Source organism: Rattus norvegicus, chromosome 7, assembly GCF_036323735.1.
Source record: "Rattus norvegicus strain BN/NHsdMcwi chromosome 7, GRCr8, whole genome shotgun sequence".
Taxonomy (NCBI): Eukaryota; Metazoa; Chordata; class Mammalia; order Rodentia; family Muridae; genus Rattus; species Rattus norvegicus.
Window position 1 is genome coordinate 27,614,375 of NC_086025.1, and position 8,526 is coordinate 27,622,900.

An 8,526-nucleotide genomic window follows, 5' to 3' on the forward strand; every position below is an offset into this window, starting at 1 on the left:
TTTGACAAAATTCAACACCCCTTCATGATAAAAGTCCTGGAAAGAATAGGAATTCAAGGCCCATACCTAAACATAGTAAAAGCCATATACAGCAAACCAGTCACCTACATTAAACTAAATGGAGAGAAACTTGAAGCAGTCCCTCGAAAATCAGGGACTAGACAAGGCTGCCCACTCTCTCCCTACTTATTCAATATAGTTCTTGAAGTTCTAGCCAGAGCAATCAGACAATAAAAGGAGATCAAGGGGATACAGATTGGAAAAGAAGAAGTCAAAATATCACTATTTGCAGATGATATGATAGTATATTTAAGTGATCCCAAAAGTTCTACCAGAGAACTGCTAAAGCTGAGAAACAACTTCAGCAAAGTGGCTGGGTATAAAATTAACTCAAATAAATCAGTAGCCTTCCTCTACACAAAAGAGAAACAAGCCGAGAAAGAAATTAGGGAAACGACCTAATTTCTTCATAATAGTCCCAAGTAATATTAAATACCTCGGTGTGACTTTAACCAAGCAAGTAAAAGATCTGTACAATAAGAACTTCAAGCCTCTGAAAAAAGAAATTGAAGATCTCAGAAGATGGAAAGATCTCCCATGCTCATGAATTGGCAGGATTAATATAGTAAAAATGGCCATTTTACCAAAAGCGATCTACAGATTCAATGCAATCCCCATCAAAATACCAATCCAATTCTTCAGAGAGTTAGACAGAACAATTTGCAAATTCATCTGGAATAACAAAAATCCCAGGATAGCTAAAACTATCCTCAACAATTAAAGGACTTCAGGGGGAATCGCTATCCCTGAACTCAAGCAGTTTTACAGAGCAATAGTGATAAAAACTGTATGGTTTTGGCACAGAGACAGACAGATAGACCAGTGGAATAGAATTGAAGACCCAGAAATGAACCCACACACCTATGGGCACTTGATTTTTGACAAAGGAGCCAAAACCATCCAATGGAAAAAAGATAGCATTTTCAGCAAATGGTGCTGATTCAACTGGAGGTCAGCATGTAGAAGAATGCAGATCGATCCATGCTTATCACCCTGAACAAAGCTTAAGTCCAAGTGGATCAAGGACCTCCACATCAAACCAGATACACTCAACCTAATAGAAGAAAAACTAGGGAAGCACCTCGAACACATGGGCACTGGAGAAATTTTCCTGAACAAAACACCAATGGCTTATGCTCTGAGATCAAGAATTGACAAATGGGATCTCATAAAACTGCAAAGCTTCTGTAGGACAAAGGACACTGTTGTTGGGACAAAACAGCAACCAACAGACTGGGAAAAGATCTTTACCAATCCTACAACAGATAGAGGCCTTATATCCAAAATATAGAAAGAACTCAAGAAGTTAGACCACAGGGAGACAAATAATCCTATTAAAAAATGGGGTTCAGAGCTAAACAAAGAATTCACAGCTGAGGAATTCCTAATCGCTGAGACACACCTAAAGAAATGTTCAACATCTTTAGTCATAAGGGAAATGCAAATCAAAACAACCCTGAGATTTCACCTCACACCAGTGAGAATGGCTAAGATCAAAAACTCAGGTGACAACAAATGGTGGTGAGGATGCGGAGAAAGAGGAACACTCCTCCATTGTTGGTGGGATTGCAGACTGGTACAACCATTCTGGAAATCAGTCTGGAGGTTTCTCAGAAAATTGGACATTGAACTACCTGAGGACCCAGCTATACCTCTCTTGGGCATATACCCAAAAGATGCCCCAACATATAAAAAAGACACGTGCTCCACTATGTTCAGCGCAGCCTTATTTATAATAGCCAGAAGCTGGAAAGAACCCAGATGCCGTTCAACAGAGGAATGGATACAGAAAATGTGGTACATCTACACAATGGAATATTACTCAGCTATCAAAAACAACGACTTCATGAAATTCGTAGGCAAATGGTTGGAACTGGAAAATATCATCCTGAGTGAGCTAACCCAATCACAGGAAAACACACATGGTATGCACTCATTGATAAGTGGCTATTAGCCCAAATGCTTGAATTACCCTAGATGCATAGAACACATGAAACTCAAGACGGATGATCAAAATGTGAATGCTTCACTCCTTCTTTAAAAGGGAGAACAAGAATACCCTTGGAAGGGAATAGAGAGGCAAAGATTAAAACAGACACAGAAGGAACACCCATTCAGAGCCTGCCCCACATGTGGCCCATACACATACAGCCGTCCAATTAGGCAAGATGGATGAAGCACAGAATTGCAGGCCGACAGGAGACTGATGTAGATCTTTCCTGAGAGACACAGCCAGAATACAGCAAATACATAGGCGAATGCCAGCAGCGAACCACTGAAATGAGAACGGGACCCCTGTTGAAGGAATCAGAGAAAGAACTCGAAGAGCTTGAAGGAGCTTGAGACCCCTTATGAACAACAATGCCAAGCAACCAGAGCTTCCAGGGACTAAGCCACTACCTAAAGACTATACATGGACTGACCCTGGACTCTGACCTCATAGGTAGCATTTAATATCCTAGTAAGAGCACCAGTGGAAGGGGAAGCCCTTGGTCCTGCTAAGACTGAATCCCCAGTGAACGTGATTGTTGGGGGGAGGGCGGCAATGAGGGGAGGATGGGGAGGGGAACACCCATATAGAAGGGGAGGGGGAGGGATTAGGGGGATGTTTGCCCGGAAACCGGGAAAGGGAATTACACTCGAAATGTAAATAAGAAACACTCAATTTCATTAAAAAAAAAAAAGAGAGAGAAAGAAATGACTCGAGTGAGATGTGTGGTATAGATGTGTGCTATAGGTTGTAGAGAACAGAAGACCGTGTCTTTCAAAGTGTTTCCTCAAAACATAAAGTCCATGAAGCTAAGGCATTCACGTTATCGCACATTATCGTATCTGCAGAACAGTATGAAAGTGTTCACGTGCAGTTCCGGCCGAGGTGCTTCTATGACAGAAATGTCCCCCTTTCAGTGCCGTCCAATATGGAATCTACTGTCTACTCTCACACCTGAAGTGTGTCTAATGCAATAGAAGGTATGCAATTTTCGTAACCAAGATGGTCACGTGACTAGTCGTTATGGATGCTCCATGAGTCAAACCACGGGTTTATTTGGGAGGGTGACCTCTCTGATTACTGCTAAGAAGTTAAGGATTGGGCACAGACGTAAGAACGCTCTGGGTACATCTGAAAGTCTTCGTCGGTTTTGGAGATGAGGTTGGCACAACCTACAGAGGAAGGGACTTCTGGGGGAGAATTCAGTGTCATTGTCCCAACACCTGGCTAATGGCAGTGGGAGCAAAGGCTTTGGCCACTCAGAAGAATGCCAACACCTGTTTGAGGATGGGGCCACCACAGGGCCATCTGTGCCTGGATATTACTGATGTGAGGTGATAGAATGCTTATTTTCGGACAGGGTTTCCAGAGCTTGTGGAAGGTTTAGCGGTAGGAGGAGCTAAGGGCCCGGGCCCTTTCTGGTCACTGGCAGGCTGCGCAGCCCCTTTCTTTTGGAGGATTAAAATCTTGTTCTTGCTCTAGAACACTTTGCTGGGGTCCGGTTTGTTCACAAAGGTATCGAGCTCTTCTGTGAGCAGGCTTGTGTTGTAGGTGGCCTGTGAGCTAATGCCATAACTGGTAAAGGCATATCGCCACTGGGGCAGGCCCGGGCCGGTGATGAGCAGGCGGTAAAGGTATCTGTGAGAAAATGCCAGTATAATGCTCTTTCCAGGAACCATATCTCAGTGTCATGAGCTAATCCAGGTTTCCCATTTTTCTAGATGAGGCAAACTTTCCCATCCGCATTGCATAAATCCAGCTCAAATATCGCACTGCGACTGTCAAAGTGAGGCTTCTCTAGCTGGAGGTCCTCGTTGCCTTCGTGAGTATTGTCGTAGTCTAGGTCTGCCAGAGTTGGTGCGTTAGGAAGAGAGTACACGGAAGACTGAGTCAAGCATTGAAATGCCCTTAGTCGCCATGCTCCCCAGTGGAATGAATAATGTGGTCCTCTAACCTCACACTCCGGGTCATGTGGAAACCATTGGTCCTCAAGCAGAAGTTTCTCACATCCTGTTCCCGTGAAGAAATCACGTGACGTTCGGTAGGCAGCTTTCCTATTATGCTCAGCTCTGTCACTCCTGGGGAAGATTCCAGGATGTGAGTTACACCTAGGGTCAACTTCTCAAGGTGCGGTTTGCTGTGGAGGCCGTGCTTCCTCTCTCTATGGCAAGCGGGCACACATGCGCTGGGGGCGGGGGCAGCAGTGGCAGCCCTTCTTATTTTTTTTTTTGATGTTTTTGTTTATAGAGCCATTTGCTTTCTTATGAATATATATATATATATATATATATTTTTTTTTTTTTTTTAAGAAACATCCGGGTAAATGGGATAGTCATGTTGCAGCGCACCTCTTTAGGAGGCAGAGGACTGAAAGTTGGAGATCAGACAGGACCAGTTAGTGAATTCAAGGCCAGTCTGACCCAAACCCTAAGATCCTGTCTCTAGACACCAAGGTCTGAGGGTTTGGCTCAGTGTTAAGAGTGCTTCATGGGGCTTGGGGATTTAGCTCAGCGGTAGAGTGCTTGCCTATCGAGCGCAAGGCCCTGGGTTCGGTCCCCAGCTCTGAAAAAAAGAAAAAAAAAAAGAGTGCTTCATGTGCAAGGCCATGATCTTATATGTAACATTGGGAGGAAAAAACATTTTTTTTTTTTGCAAGATGAAAGTAAATAATAAAAGAGAAAAAGTATTATATTATATAATGATATATTATGTCACTTATACTTTTACCACTTTGAAATAAAGTTTACCTCTTATTATTGCCTTCTAAGCTTTTCTGTTCCTATTTCTATTTTTCTAACAAAGTTTATTCATTTAAAAAAATATCACCCGGAGTGAGGTAACCCAATCACAGAAAAACACACATGGTATGCACTCATTGATAAGTGGCTATTAGCCCAAATGCTTGAATTACCCTAGATGCATAGAAGACATGAAACTCAAGAAGGATGACCAAAATGCGAATGCTTCACTCCTTAAAAGGGGGAACAAGAATACCCTTGGCAGGGAATAGGGAGGCAAAGTTTAGAACAGAGGCTGAAGGAACACCCATTCAGAACCTGCCCCACATGTGGCCCATACATATACAGCCACCAAACTAGATAAGATGGATGAAGCAAAGAAGTGCAGGCTGACAGGAACCGGATGTAGATCTCTCCTGAGAGACACAGCCAGAATACAGTAAATACATAGGCCAATGCCAGCAGCAAACCTCTGAACTGAGAACGGGACCCCTGTTGAAGGAATCAGAGAAAGGACTGAAAGAACTGAAGGGGCTTGAGACCCCATATGAACAACAATGCCAACCAACCAACCAGAGCTTCCAGGGACTAAGCCACTACCTAAAGACTATACATGGACTGACCCTGGACTCTGACCTCATAGATAGCAATGAATATCCTAGTAAGAGCACCAGTGGAAGGGGAAGCCCTGGGTCCTGCTAAGACTGAACCCCCAGTGAATGGGATTTTTGGGGGGAGGGTGGTAATGGGGGGAGGGTGGGGAGGGGAACATCCATATAGAAGGGGAGGGGGAGGGGTTAGGGGGATATTGGCCTGGAAACCTGGAAAGATAATAACATTTGAAATGTAAATAAGAAATACCCAATTTAATAAAGATGGAAAAATTTCATACATTTTTAATTCAAATATAATTCCATTACTTTATCCCTTGTCTTTCCTACCTCCAGCCCTCACGAGACCTTTTTAACTTCTTCTGCGTTCTCCCTCACTCTCTAATTGGTAGCCCCTTCTCTCCCAGTTGTTATTGTTGAATGTATGTATTTCTATGCACACATATGGGACCATAATATATAATTCATAGCCTGCTCTTTTGAGGAACACTGTACACAGTGACCATGCTTTCCCGTCTGTTGCATATCTTACCAACATTTCAGAGTGTTCCCCTTACGATCCATTGTGAGCCATTATGCTATTAAAGTCAACAATCACCTTCAGTGGCTCCTTTAGCCTAGACTCATGGTTTCCAGAGTTTGAAATCCTAGCCCTTGGTCATCTGGCATTTTAAAACACATAGCTGCCTGGCTCCCATAGTCAGACACCATTATGTGCTTTTGTTCACTGTAAGCTAGGCCTAGGAGGGTTACAACGATCGATCGCCAGGTGATTCTAATCTGCAATGAGCTTGCGAATTACCAGCCCAGGGCAGACGCCTGCAAACTTTAGTTTGTTGGTTCCAGTCCAGCCTGCTGTCCATTTGTTTTTTGTTTTTATTTAATGACTCCATGTCATAAAAGTGTGTTTTAGATTTTTTAAGCGTTAAAAAAATCTTATTACATGAAAATTACACGAAAATTACAATTTAAGTGCCTCCCAAAAACGTATTATTGGCACAATAGCCACACCCATTCATTTATACATTGTCTGTGAGGGTTGTTTTTGTGCTACAATGGCAGAATGCAAGTACTGTAGACGGAGAACATATGGCTGGCACTGCCTAAAAGATTTACTGTCTTGTCCTTTGCAGATAGCAATTGCTGACCCCCAGCCTAGAGCATTATTGTGACATCACACAGCTCCTCTCTCTTTGTAACTTCCTCCTTGTTTTTTTTTTTTGTTTTTTTTTTTTTGTTTTTTTTGGTTTTTCTGTTTCATCTGGAACTTTCCAAAGCCAGGAGATGTCATTGCATGCAGGGTTTCTTTTGTCTGAAATGGCCATTCTTTCCCCCAAAACTCTACCAACTCCGTCTTTAAGGACGTCCTCTTCCTGCTTCTGGCTGTCCATTCCCAAGGGTCTGCCTGTGTCTGCTACAGTCTGAGTGCGGCTCTCCTCACAGGATGTAGTGACATTTAGTCTCTTCAATGTCTCTGGAGGGCAGGGTCTGTGAACTGGTGTATTCCCAGCCCCTAGCCCAGGGGCTACAAGAGTCATACATATTTATCCAATGTCCAAAGAAGTGAACCACCTGCTCGAGACGGCTGCAGTAGCTGTTGGGAGATTGGAACCATCATGGAGATGTGTCTAATCCCGTGTAAAAGAGTTTAAATAGAAGAACATGTAGAATCAGAGCTCGAATAGGATGGAAACTGAAAAACCAAACACAATGCTGTGTGCACTCCATGGTTAGAAGTATATAAGCGCACTTTAATTATTTGATAGTAATGGTGGTCACTACTATTTTAGTAAAGCGCCCACTACCTAACACAGTGGAGAGGCATTGCAAACAGACTCGGTTGTGTGGGACGACTCCTAGAATGGGCCGTCTTAGAAGGTCTACTTTGCACCAGTTGAGCTTGGCAAAAAAAGAAAAAAAATCAACAACTGGATGCACACTTCAGAGAACGTTTAGATTGGGGGGGCAGTTGGCTTGGGAGCTAAGTCTTTGGGGAAGTGATAATGAAGACTTGAAGCTTTCTGTTTGGGCTCAGTGTCTTGAGGGGCTTCTTCTTTTTTTTTTTTTTTTTAAAGATTTATTTATTTTATATATGTAAGTACACTGTCGCTGTCTTCAGACACACCAGAAGAGGGCATCAGATCCCATTACAGATGGTTGTGAGCCACCATGTGGTTGCTGGGATTTGAACTCAGGACCTCTGGAAGAGCAGTCAGTGCTCTTAACCACTGACCCATCTCTCCAGCCCTTGAGGTACTTCTGATACAAGACAATTTACAGGAAAGCACCAGGTGCTCTCAGGAGAAGTGTCTCTTAAGAGAGGAGCCCTGGACTGCTGGCCAGGGCTTATCACCATGCTCTGAGCTGTTGGAGAGGGACACAATTTGTGGTTGATGCTGGGTCACAGTGTTCAAGCATTTATTTCTGCTTCACCGGCCTCTGTCTTCTTGTTTTTGTTTTGTTTTGTTTTAAACCTTTCCAAGGCAAATAACCAGGTTGACTTTGGTCTGAAAATCCACACTCACGGTTCTGGCTTATGATGGTGGGAAAGATAGACAGTCAGGAGGCATAGGGTGGGAGGTGTGTGGGGCTGGAGTTTCCTTGGATGTTACCATGAGCCAGGCCTTATGCTACTCCAAGTTGTATGTCTGGGCCTAAGAGCAGAACGGTGCTTGACAAAAATATCCAGAAATGAAAGAAGATAGGCAGGGCAGCACATGGCAGGGCAGCACATGGCAGGGCAGCACATGGCAGGGTGATCACAAGCTCAGGGTCGGCCTGGCTACATCCTGACTTTAAGATCAGTCGGGACTGTATGAGACCTTGTCTCTAAAACCACCGTCTGTGGAATTACTAAGAAAGACAGTGTGAGATTGGGCGGTGGTGGCACATACCTTTCATCCCAGCACTTGGGAGGGATGGGGAAAGAGAGTAGATTGGGTATCTTTTCTGGGAGTAAGTGATAAAATCAGAATATTACCTGTCTATATTTCAGGTACTCAAACTTCCATAGGATCCATATGGATTCTAAGAATCCATAACTTCCTCCTCCTCCTCCTTCTCCTCCCCTTCCTCCTCCTCCCCTTCCTCCTCCTCCCCTTCTTCCTCCTCCCCTTCCTCCTCCTCC

At 43.8% G+C, this 8,526-nt stretch overlaps 1 pseudogene; it reads right to left on the reverse strand.

Annotated features, from left to right (window-relative positions):
* Positions 1 to 3,396: 3,396 nt before the first annotated feature.
* Tpgs2-ps1 (tubulin polyglutamylase complex subunit 2, pseudogene 1) lies at positions 3,397 to 5,973 on the reverse strand (annotated as a pseudogene).
* Positions 5,974 to 8,526: the final 2,553 nt, after the last annotated feature.